Source organism: Arachis ipaensis, chromosome B04, assembly GCF_000816755.2.
Source record: "Arachis ipaensis cultivar K30076 chromosome B04, Araip1.1, whole genome shotgun sequence".
Taxonomy (NCBI): domain Eukaryota; kingdom Viridiplantae; phylum Streptophyta; class Magnoliopsida; order Fabales; family Fabaceae; genus Arachis; species Arachis ipaensis.
Window position 1 is genome coordinate 64,564,513 of NC_029788.2, and position 13,571 is coordinate 64,578,083.

Genomic DNA, 13,571 nt, shown 5'->3' on the forward strand with positions numbered 1-13,571 from the left:
TAAAGTTTATAGATAAGCAGGATGCAGACGTTGGCTGGCCTCACAGTATATACATATAAACAGGTAACGGAGTTCACTCTAGACTCAGAAGACTACTTAGAGCAGAATCCTCTTTGCAGAACAGTCATCAGCAAACTACGGAAGGGTACTCATGCTTCCATCTGAAGGGGGAAAGGAGAGAGAAGGGGTAAGAACTGGGGAGTTCTTAGTAGGGTCGGGGTTATTAGTTACGTTCATTTACTTGGGGTCGATTAACAGACAAATAACATAATATAGCGAAGCAGTAAACAGAAGATAAAGATAGAAAGAGAAAGTAGAGGCAACAGAAAGTAGAACACAAACAAAAGAATACAATAAAACACAGAAATAGCAAGCAAGCAGACAAACATAAAGAAATAGACCACACATAGAAAGGAATGCAACAGAGAATGATGCGCAGACAAGAATGATGCATGTCTAGCCCTAGTGCAGGTAATGAGCTCATCTGTCGGTTACTAACCCGCTCCCGACGTTATCCAGCAACCTCTGTCTGGATAAGGCTTTCCTATTGGCTATACCCCTGTGTACAGGAAATAACCCCTCTGCCACCACAGGGTCCACTGCACGCAGGAAATAACACATCTGCCACTGCAGGGATGTACGCCGACACACCTTCTGTAGACAGGAAATAACCCCTCTGCCACTACAGAAATGGAACAGGTGGCCACGGTACTTCTGTAGCAGGAAATAACCCCTCTGCCTTACAGAAATAAAATATGGATCTGTACCGTAGGAAAGCGTTCTCAGTGGTCGCACCACTATCTATCTGACTGCCTTCACGCAGTAGATCATCATACAAGTATATCCGGCGTTGCCTTAGCGCAACAAATGAATAAACACATCTCTTAGGCCTACAGAAATAGCACACCCGTAAGTGAACTTCGGCTTACAGGGATAGTCTAAACACAACACAATAACTTTCTGTAGGTGAACTTCGGCCTACAGAAATAACACCTCTATAAGTGAACTTCGGCTTACAGAAATGGTGCCCCTGTAATTGAACTTTGGCTTACAGGTATCACAACTCTCTGTAGGTGAACTTCGGCCTACAGAAGCAACACCCTGAGATACACAATTGATATTTACTGCAGGTGAACTTCGGCCTACAGGAATAACAACCCACTGTAGGTGAACTTGGGCCTACAGGACCTCTAGGGCCAATGGAAAAGGAGCAGATGAACATCCAACAGAACATCATGCTACAAGGCTTAACTCTTTATTCTTATACTCTTCTCTTTATATCTCTTTACTCTGTTCTGGTTTCTCTTTTTTCTGTATCTCTTTACTCTGTTTTAATTACTCTGTTATCTGTATCCCTTTTCTCTTCTCTGAATACTCTTTTCATCTGTATCTATATTATTCTTTTTCTCTTTATCTCTTTACTTTACTCTGGTTACTATGTTTTCTGTGTTTCTCTACTCTGCTCTGATTTCATATGTATTTAAAGCTTATGTAAATTTCGGTATGAATAGTTAGTCTGTCCTAAGTATAGGTTTATTAAGACTATACTGAAACAGTTTAACCTTTTATATAATACCTAACCCTAGTCGCAACTCAAGTACTAACTAAGTTGCCCTAGTTCGTTCACTAGTCTCTGTCTGTTTTTCTGTCATTAAAACTTTACAGACTTTACTTTCGATTTTTATCTTTTCTTCAACTTTTTATCTTTTATTTATCTTTGCCTCACTAATATGTTTTTACCACTCCCTAAGTATTTTATGAAAGTAATTATGAGATTCTGTGCCTAAAGTTGTCTTTCTAAAGCTTTTACAGAAAACTGCCTTTTCCGTATTATTTTATTATTTTTATTAAAATATTATTTTTAATTAAATATTATTATTTAATATTTTATTATTTTTTTATTATTTTATCATTAAATTTTCGAAAATTACCTTACTTTTACTTTTAACCTTTAAAATTCACTTTTTACCACCTGTAACTTTTAATATTTCTACTTTAACCATCCTAACTTTCAGAAATTACCAAATAACCCCCCAAACACCAAATTAATTACTTCGTTGCCCTTTTATGAATCAAAAAGGTGTTCTTCATTGTTCTTCATCACACTCAAAGTGTTCTTCATGTTCTTCATAAATTCTTCAGATTCCTTCTCTGTTTTTACCCGTTTTTTAGTCTTTTCAGCAACCGATTTTTACCATAATTCATAATAAATTAGCAGCAACTAAAACCCCATCTTTTCTACATGATTTTAACAGAAATTGAACCCCAATTTAAGCTCTAGGGTTCATTTTTCCAGCAGCCCTCAAGAACAACATTCATAGCTTAAATATCATCAAATTTCATCAAATTTTCAACAAACTTTCACCATGAATAACTCATATAAGCAATTAATTTCAAGCATAACCAAATCATATCATAATCACACATCTCAAACACAATCAATCAAGATTAAATTCATCAAACCCTACTTTGATTTGCTGCTCCAAATCCGGTTACTCTTTGAAGTGTTCTTAAAGCACTTTTTCCTCCTAAAACACATCAAGAACAACTTTACATCCACAAAATCTCAACTGACCAAATCTCCCTCAGCACGTTAGGAAGAGATATCTCACCTTAGACTTGCTGGAAATTAACGTTTCTTGGCCCTCAAGTCAAGTTAAGCATGATTCCTAAGGAAGAACATCAAAAAAACACATGTTTTGCATGGTTTTCCTTGAAAACCGAATTGAAATAGGAGGGAGACAGCCATCTCACCTTATTTCCATCCTTGATAAGTTACATGGTTATGTAGAGGAAGAAGAGAGGATCATTTTGGTGAAATCGGAGTTTTGATTTGAGTTTTAGTTCAGAAGAAATCAAGCTTCGAAGATTAAGTGTTCATGAAAGTTTATCTCTTTTCTCTCTTGTTATTTTCAGCCAAAATGATGAAATGAGACAGCCTTGGAGGTCTTGGGGGTGTAAGGTGAGTTGTGATTGGTTGGCTTGGAGGTGGGTTAAAATAATATTAAAATATCTCAGGTGTATAACTACTAAAACTAGATGTATCGGAACACTTGTAAAAACATCTCTAAAAATTATTTTCTGAGCTACTAGCATAAATAACACTAGTAACATATTTATTATGAGAATAAAACATGTATAATGAGGCCGTAGCGTTGCTAAAGTCATCAGAGAGTGCTGGTGCTAAGCTGCACCAGTAAACCGTAAACCCGGTTAAACCGATTTTCTGTTTTAACAAAAACAAACCAGGTAACCTTATAATGTCATTCAAGCATTTTCTAATACTAATATAATGATAATATTATACTATTATCTCTCTCCTCTCAAGAATCGAGTCCGGTTCATCAAACAGAGACTATTTACAAAAATCAGAATCAAAACTGCCAACCGATACGGTTCAAAAACTAGGCTCTTCGTGACTGCGTTGTCCAGCTTGCCTCAAAAGAGGTTTTGGCTTATGGATGACATAATGACAATGAGGATTGAGATACTTGTTTATATAGAAGAGGTGTTCCCTTTACTGATCTTCTGTCAAAATCCGTGCCTTCAGAAAAGATCTCGCATACTCAAAATCAGGGTTGTTACATTGCACACCTATCGCTTCAACTTCCGTATACACATATCACGTATTAAGAACTAACGCATCGCCCTAATACGTCTACAAGTCGCACGTGATATCAAAACAATTCTTGAGTCTAGTCAGAAGGATACCAGATGTAGAACGGAGAGACAATTGTCAAGGGTAATACTCATAGATTTAAGGATAACCCTTAGATCAATAAAGTTCAACAAGATCAATAGGAAGAAAACCAGCGCATCATTTTGAAACAAGCTCAAGCTGAGTCGAAGAAGCATGAAGTTTACAGAAAACAATATCTCAGACACAAGACAAGGCTCACAGAACTCAAGAGCATAATTAAATTACTTCCGAATTCATTGTTCATAAAAAAATCAAAAACTTCCGGAAAAACCACTTCGCAGTCTGAAATAGAAGGTTAGGTAACAACATCCTTCAAGAGAGTAACAAAAGCATAATCGTGTCTTTGCTTTAATGCAAATTCATGTTGAAGTAGACTTTGTAGAGTTCTAAAACAAAATGCACACAAGTTTGACTAATAGCTAAAATATTTCCTCAAATATTTTAGAAAGATAGTTAGGTGCACAACCTAACCAAAAGCAATTCATAAAACTCGGAAGACCCAATCATTAGTAATTTCCCAAGGATAAATCTTTAACTAAAAACTCTTCTAGAGAAAATGAGAGAATAAACAATGCACTAATTTCAAATGAATCAAACTGACTCACATAAGGATGAGATTCACAAGAGAGGACAAACCAAGACCAATGGTAATGTTCAAAAGATGTAAAAGATTAGTTAAAAACAGAATCACGTAGGACATTCATAGAGGTGAAAAGCTTAAAAAGGAACGAGTCCGTTCATAAGAAGAAAGCTATGAGTCCAACATTTTCAAAAGAACAACAATGGCATAACCCATGTAGTATGCTAACCAAACTCAATTCAAAATAAGTTAAGTGAAGCTTATCAAACGAAACTCAACCGGAATAAAGGCGAAAAATCCATTTCTTTCCGAATTTTCGAAAAATACCCCAAACACATAACCAATTGAAGATGTGCATTGGAACTATTGTAAAATTACTAGAAAGTCAATTTACTTTTGAAGTAAGTGCAGTTCCGCAAACCAGTACAAGTACAGGCAAGGTATTAGAAGTAAATAATTGTTAAACTGTATAAGAAATCTCGTGTTTCATATATAGATAAGTATATATCTAATCAACAGTACTTTTTATAAAAATCTCAAAATTGGTTGTCATCATTGTCAAATAAGAGAAAAACTGAATCAAAATTTTCTCTAAGAATGAACTCGGACTCCGGAGTTAAAAAGGCACAACACATTAAGACAAATTCGAAGCTACATCAATGAACACGTGAATCAAGAAGAACACAAACAGAAGAAGATAGATGCAACAAGGATTCCAAACAAGCATATGCAATTAAGATCAAACAAAAATGCATATGAATAGAGGAATAAAGTCGAAAAATCAAACTATTTTTCAAAAGGATTAGAAAACAAGAACTTCAAGTTAGGACATGAAGGAACAGGTCGACTCGAACAGAATTCAAGACACACAACTGAATAGCCTCGAGAAATAGTTTCCAACGTTCCCAAAACCCACGATTCGCTTTACTCAAAACTCGCATATCATCTATGATAACCCATCAGTGCTTTCACGAACATAATTCACTAGTATTAAGCCGGTCAAACTTAATACCAAGAATTATGCAATGCAAGACTAACGGCATTAATCAATAGACCGTCATGTGCATAAAGCTCTAATTCTCGTCATTCGACAAGACCTAGTAGATGACAAACGCTCAGAGTATGCAATTGAAGCATAGTTGGTCCATTCCTCAGGCTCTATAGGAAAGACCGCTCTGATACCATAATGTAACACCCTAACAACCAAAGCTCACGCTTCCGACTGCACGACTCTGATAGCTCGAACATTACGACGACACTTCTATTATTTAATACTAAAATATAAGCCTATTTAAAACTTTAAACCGCAATACCATTCCCAAAAGTTATAGTTTCCTTCGATAACGTACATTCACAGAATACCATACAACTTACAAAAGCTCATAAGAGTACATCCATATATATACACATATATATATAAATAATATTACAAGCATTAGACAATATAATTCCTATCCCTCTTACAGAATATCTCAAGATAAAGGCGAGGGTACAAATAATAATCTAAAGCAATACAGAGCATCTCAACAACAACTACATAAATACTTCGTAACTTCTGCGCCCATATCCTGAAAGGGGAAAAATGTAGGGGGGATGAGAACATCATCCTCGAAAGGGTTCTCCATAAAGGGTTTTTAGGAATTACTATAATAGGATACATGAAGATAACCGCAGCAGTGATTAATAACCGTCTCATGCCTCTTTTCAAAAACAACGGTTTACAATGAAAGTAAAGTCGGAAATCTTTTCTAAAAGAGGAACCATTCAATTCTCAAAGACTCAAAAGCCTTTCAAAACAGTTTATCTATGTTGAAACAAAATAGCCTTTCATATTTTATTCCAAACCAAAAACATAAAACCGAAATCAATCATCGGTTCATCTCATTCCAACCACGGCCCTAGGCCCAAACAATCCAACCATCAACCAATCACCACAGTCCAATAGAGTCCCAGTAGCAAACACAATTAGGAAGATGCAAGCACAAACAAACAGTTATTACAAGTAGAACAATTAGCAATTAATCACATAGGTAAACCAAGTATAATATGCACACCCAAACAATGTCACATAGATGCGTATGATGCATGCCTGTCCCTAGTGGCTGATGATATCATCTGTCGGTTATATAGCCAACCCAACACGTCTTGGTAGCTAACCATGGACAGAAACACCCATCGCGGAGCAAGTAGGTTTGAGCTACAACCCCATTGCTACTACCCGATCAACCCAGAGCCAGTGGAATAACCACTACTGTGGCTACTACCCAGGAGGGTATTTAAAAGCTCAACCTGGAGCGAGTGGAATCACCACTACTACCGCTACTACCCAGGCGTCACAGTCTCTGACCTGGAGCAAGTGGGACGAACCACAACCCTTGCTACTACCCAGGTATCTCAAGCATATATTCATTCAGTCCCAGCCATGGATCAACATCCATCTCAGCCATCCGGCTAAAATTCATAATTCATAGTCAGCCATACGGCCCATAACTCATTCGGCAATTAGCCATAAATCAATATCATACATAGCCATTCTGGCTCACGGTTCAATCCAAAACCAACCAATATTCATAATCATACACAGCCATTCCGGCCCATAACAAAACAGCACTTCCACCATTCAACATCATCAAATTCATGAAACCGGCATTTAAGCCACAAATCCGTTTTCTCAAGCCATTTCACTTTGAAATCAAATTTCAACTCCTTTCAGCCTTGGCTTTAAAGATCTCATTTCTCAAATCATCTCAGGCTCATAAGCCAAATTTACTCAAAGTGAGTTCCCTGTTTAAAACAAAGCCCTAAATAAGTCAAACTCAAGGCATAAAGTTCACTAAATAAATTAAACTTGAAAATATAAATATTCTCCTAATAAATCAAATAATACAACTTCTCAAATCCAATCCTTTTTAAATAACTTTTCAAACAAGACTAGGATTTTGTATAAATTTTGGCAGTACCTCCACTAAAACTTGGACTTTTGCCACCCAGTTCGGGTCCCAACTAAACCGTTTCTCATTCCTTTTCAACAGCTCAAAACCAGAAATCAATTCAAAGCAAGCCAAATCCAACAGTCGCCTCAGTGGCATATCACAAGAAAACCATTTCAAAATCAACTCATTATCAACCGATTTAACTCATTTCCAAAGCTTTAAAGAAACAGTTCAGTAACAAATCATTTGTTCAAGATTAAGTCAATTAAAGTAAACCCGGCTGAATTCAAAAGTGCATTCGACTTTTCACATCATCAAATAATTGACTCAAATCAAATCAATCCTCAACAGATTAAACTCATATTTCAAGTCTTTAAAGAATCACTTCAAAACATAACATTTCACAAAGCCGCACAACAATTCAACCAAACCAACATCCATAATCACTCAAGTCAATGAAATAACACATAAGGCAGATACAATCACCAAATACACAATATCTCACAACAATATCCATATGTAATAATTCCAATACTTAAAACATAGTTATTGGAAAGTGCCCTACCTCGAAACGCAATTCCATAACCCAAACGCCTCATCAAGTCCTTTCCGCCTCAACTCGAACTGACGGCAACCAAAACCTTAGCTCCCAGCCACTTTTGCAATAACCGTAGCAACACTAATCGCAACATATAACAACCGAAGCTCAGTCTTATAGCAATTAACGCCATAAACCTCAGTGTATGATAACAGAACGATAACAAAAGGGCTTTCAAATCGAAACACTTACCGAACTAAAGAAAGAGCGGCTGAACCGAAATAGCAATGGTCTCTGAACCGGTTCGGCGGCAGCCCGGCCACCACCTCAGGCGACAGCGGTGACCTAAATAACATGCAGTGACAATGAGGTTCCCAGAAACTCAACGGAAAGGAGAACCAACCTAAAACCCTTACCAACAAAGTTTTTTGATGCCGGCAGTGGCGTTTTTCCGGCGGTCAGGCACGGCGGCGCGATTCCCTCCTTTGCTGACAGCGACACTTGCGGCGACAACCTCCCCGTTTTCTCTCTCCCAGACGGGTTCCTCTTCCCGGCAACCCTAACAACGACAGCGACACTAGAATGGTGATCCCGGCATCCACCGAAACAAAACAGAATCAGATCGGCAGTTCTAACTAACTCCGGCGACCTTCTCGACAGTGGTAGTGGCACCCACCGCGCCGCCTCCCTCTTTTCTCTCAAATTCTGTTTTCTTCCTTCTTCATATGTCTGGGTGTGTGTGTTTAGGGCAGAGAGGGGCAGCAGCTGTGGCTGCGTGGGTTTGAGGGAGCTAGGGTTTTATTTTGAAACTTAGGGTTAGGGGTGATTGGGTAATTTCACATGAAATTAGGAATAATATAATAATTGAAACCCAAATTAAATCCAACACTAATTATATATAGAAAATACTATTTGCTCATCAATTTCACAAATTATTTTCCATAAAATGCCCAAATCAAAATAATTAGAAATAATATAATTAAACCCCTTTATTTTTTCAAAGTAGCAGTATTAATATTTAAAATATTACTTATCTAGTCCAAATCATATAAAATCCTTATTACTTCATAACTACCAGCCTTATACCTTAAATATAGAAAATAATCCAATAATTATAAAATTGGATAATAATCATAACTTATCTCAAGTTCAATAAATCAAAACTTGCCTTAATTATCTTTAATAAAATAATCTCCGAAATTAAGGCTATAAATAACTATATGATTTGAGACTTGATCATAATAAGACTTTTCAAAAGTTCTGGGTCTTACATCCTACCCACCTTATAAAAATTTTCGCCCTCAAAAATTGATACAAAATGAAAGAAATTCCATAACAGTTCACCCTTGAACACATTTAAGGAAGAAGCAAAAATATCTCAAAATATAATCATATATACGATTTTCAAATACTTTGATTGTCATAAGCATAAGGATGTAAAGGTAGGAGTGTGATTGCAAAGCAAAAGTTACAAGGTAGGCTCAATGCAAAAGATAACATGGGTCAATTATGTAATAGAAGGGAAAATCATCAAAGGCTATAAAACAGGATGGGGTTAAAATGACGTGCTTAACATCCGCACACTAATATCATATCAACCTCAAAGCTTCAACTTTCCAACTCCATCAAGCACTTTACAATCCCCATACTCGATCACAAGCCTGACAACTGCAAACCCGTTCGCAAGGAACAAAACACCCACAACTCATATGTTGCACACCTACCGCTTCAACTTCCATATAGGCATATCACATATTAAGAACTAACGCATCGCCCTACTACGTCTACAAGTTGCACGTGATATCAAAACAATTCTCGAGTCTACTCAGAAGGATACCAGATTTAGAACGGAGAGACAATTGTCAAGAGTAATACTCATAGATTTAAGGGAATGTATCCAATTTCCAGACAAACAAAGATGCGCAAGCAATGAAGTTTGCTAGAAATAAATCAATTGACAACATCAAAGATAACCCTTTGATCAAAGAAGTTCAACAAGATCAATAGGAAGAAAACCAGTGCATCAGTTTGAAACAAGCTCAAGCTGGGTTGAAGAAGCATGAAGTTTACAGAAAATAATATCTCAGACACAAGACAAGGCTCACAGAACTCAAGAGCATAATTAAAATACTTCCGAATTCATTGTTCATAAAAGAATAAAAAACTTGCAGAAAAACCACTTCGCAGTCTGAAATAGAAGGTTAAGTAACAACATCCTTCAAGAGAGTAACAAAAGCATAATCGTGTCTTTGCTTTAATGCAAATTCATGTTGAAGTAGACTTTGTAGAGTTCTAAAACAAAATGCAGACAAGTTTGACTAATAGCTAAAATATTTCCTCAAATATTTTAGAAAGATAGTTAGGTGCACAACCTAACCAAAAGCAATTCATAAAACTCGGAAGAGAAATCAAATGCTTGTTCAAAAATTTCCAAAGTTCATATTTAACAAGCGTGTATAAAAGTTTTTTGCAAGGACGAAAGAGAAAGTTAAACTCTTTTTAGAAAAGAAATTCCGAGGTGAAAATTTGCTTACAATTTGGTAAATGAATTAAGTGGTGCGTTACAAACGCATCGGTTCCCACTAAACAAGGAAGTCCTCCAAAACCTCATTTAAAATAGCGCATGCCGATTTTTAAATTAACTTCATCAAAATTGAACAATAGTTTAAATCTCAATCAAACAATAGAAAATAAATTTTGTTTAGTATTCTTCCAAAGAGAATTCAAAACTTCTTTGAAAAGTTCAAAACAAGACTCTAAAAGTGTTCTTGAAAGCACCATCTCAGAAGAACATTCAAGAAGTTCAAGATGTACTAAAAGGAGTCAAGCCACACAAGAAAAGGATCTTAAATCAAGGTAGTTCAAACAAGATCCACTAGGCATGAAACATCAAACAAGCTTTCAATTGATTCAAAAGAATACAAAAGTCATAGGAAAAGACAACCCAATCATTAGTAATTTCCCAAGGATAAATCTTTAACTAAAAACTCTTCTAGAGAAAATGAGAGAATAAACAATGCACTAATTTGAAATGAATCAAACTGACTCACATAAGGATGAGATTCACAAGAGAGGACAAACCAAGATCAATGGTAATGTTCAAAAGATGTAAAAGATTAGTTAAAAACAGAATCATGTAGGACATTCATAGAGGTGAAAAGCTTAAGAAGGAACGAGTCCGTTCATAAAGAAGAAAGCTATGAGTCCAACATTTTCAAAAGAACAACAATGGCATAACCCATGTAGTATGCTAACCAAACTCAATTCAAAATAAGTTAAGTGAAGCTTATCAAACGAAACTCAACCGGAATAAAGGCGAAAAATCCATTTCTTTCCAAATTTTCGAAAAATACCCCAAACACATAACCAATTGAAGATGTGCATTGGAACTATAGTAAAATTACTAGAAAGTCAATTTACTTTTGAAGTAAGTGCAGTTCTGTAAACCAGTACAAGTATAGGCAAGGTATTAGAAGTAAATAATTGTTAAACTGTATAAGAAATCTCGAGTTTCATATATAGATAAGTATATATCTAATCAACAGCACTTTTTATAAAAATCTCAAAATTGGCTATCATCATTGTCAAATAAGAGAAAAACTGAATCAAAATTTTCTCTAAGAATGGACTCGGACTCCGGAGTTAAAAAGGCACAACACATTAAGACAAGTTCGAAGCCACATCAAGGAACACGTGAATCAAGAAGAACCCAAACAGAGGAAGATAGATGCAACAAGGATTCCAAACAAGCATATGCAATTAAGATCAAACAAAAATGCATATGAATAGAGGAATAAAGTCGAAAAATCAAACTACTTTTCAAAAGGATTTGAAAACAAGAACTTCAAGTTAGGACATGAAGGAACAGGTCGACTCGAACAGAATTTCAGGACACACAACTGAATAGCCTCGAGAAATAGTTTCCAACGTTCCCAAAACCCACGATTCGCTTTACTCAAAACTCACATATCATCTATGATAACCCATCAGTGCTTTCACGAACATAATTCACTAGTATTAAACCGGTCAAACTTAATACTAAGAATTATGCAATGCAAGACTAACGGCATTAATCAATAGACCATCATGTGCATAAAGCTCTAATTCTCGTCACTCGACAAGACTTAGTACATGACAAACGCTCAGAGTATGCAATTGAAGCATAGTTGGTCCATTCCTCAGGCTCTACAGGAAAGACCGCTCTGATACCATAATGTAACACCCTAACAACCAAAGCTCACGCTTCCGGCTGCGCGACTCTGATAGCTCGAACATTACGACGACACTTCTATTATTTAATACTAAAATATGAGCCTATTTAAAACTTTAAACCGCAATACCGTTCCCAAAAAGAATAGTTTCATTCGATAACGTACATTCACAGAATACCATACAACTTACAAAAGCTCATAAGAGTACATCCATATATATACACATATATATATAAATAATATTACAAGCATTAGACAATATAATTCCTATCCCTCTTACAGAATATCTCAAGATAAAGGCGAGGGTACAAATAATAATCTAAAGCAATACAGAGCATCTCAACAACAACTAAATAAACTCTTCGTAACTTCTGCGCCCATATCCTGAAAGGGGAAAATGTAGGGGGGATGAGAACATCATCCTCGAAAGGGTTCTCCATAGAGGGTTTTTAGGAATTACTATAATAGGATACATGAAGATAACCGCACCAGTGATTAATAACCGTCTCATGCCTCTTTTCAAAAACAACGGTTTACAATGAAAGTAAAGTCGGAAATCTTTTCTAAAAGAGGAACCATTCAATTCTCAAAGACTCAAAAGCCTTTCAAAACAGTTTATCTATGTTGAAACAAAATAGCCTTTCATATTTTATTCCAAACCAGAAACATAAAACCGAAATCAACCATCGGTTCATCTCATTCCAACCACGGCCCTAGGCCCAAACAATCCAACCATCAACCAATCACCACAGTCCAACAGAGTCCCAGTAGCAAACACAATTAGGAAGATGCAAGCACAAACAAACAGTTATTACAAGTAGAACAATTAGCAATTAATCACATAGGTAAACCAAGTATAATATGCACACCCAAACAACGTCACATAGATGCGTATGATGCATGCCTGTCCCTAGTGGCTGATGATATCATCTGTCGGTTATATAGCCAACCCAACACGTCCTGGTAGCTAACCATGGACAGAAACACCCATCGCGGAGCAAGTAGGTTTGAGCTACAACCCCATTGCTACTACCCGCTCAACCCAGAGCCAGTGGAATAACCACTACTGTGGCTACTACCCAGGAGGGTGTTTAAAAGCTCAACCTGGAGCGAGTGGAATCACCACTACTACCGCTACTACCCAGGCGTCACAGTCTCTGACCTGGAGCAAGTGGGACGAACCACAACCCTTGCTACTACCCAGGTATCTCAAGCATATATTCATTCAGTCCCAGCCATGGATCAACATCTATCTCAGCCATCCGGCTTAAATTCATAATTCATAGTCAGCCATACGGCCCATAACTCATTCGGCAATTAGCCATAAATCAATATCATACATAGCCATTCTGGCTCACGGTTCAATCCAAAACCAACCAATATTCATAATCATACACAACCATTCCGGCCCATAACAAAACAGCACTTCCACCATTCAACATCATCAAATTCATGAAACCGGCATTTAAGCCACAAATCCCTTTTCTCAAGCCATTTCACTTTGAAATCAAATTTCAACTCCTTTCAGCCTTGGCTTTAAAGATCTCATTTCTCAAATCATCTCAAGCTCATAAGCCAAATTTACTCAAAGTGAGTTCCCTGTTTAAAA

The 13,571-nt window shown here is 36.6% G+C and overlaps 1 long non-coding RNA gene across 1 annotated transcript in view; it reads right to left on the bottom strand.

The window, feature by feature from the left end:
- The window catches only part of LOC110270658, a 6,361-nt gene continuing 615 nt past the window's right edge, over positions 7,826 to 13,571 (bottom strand). Inside the window, exons 2-3 of the long non-coding RNA XR_002360298.1 lie at positions 13,210 to 13,215; positions 7,826 to 7,837 (exon numbers count right to left, since the gene is read on the bottom strand). This is a non-coding gene — a long non-coding RNA (uncharacterized LOC110270658). The remainder of the gene's footprint in view (positions 7,838 to 13,209; positions 13,216 to 13,571) is intronic.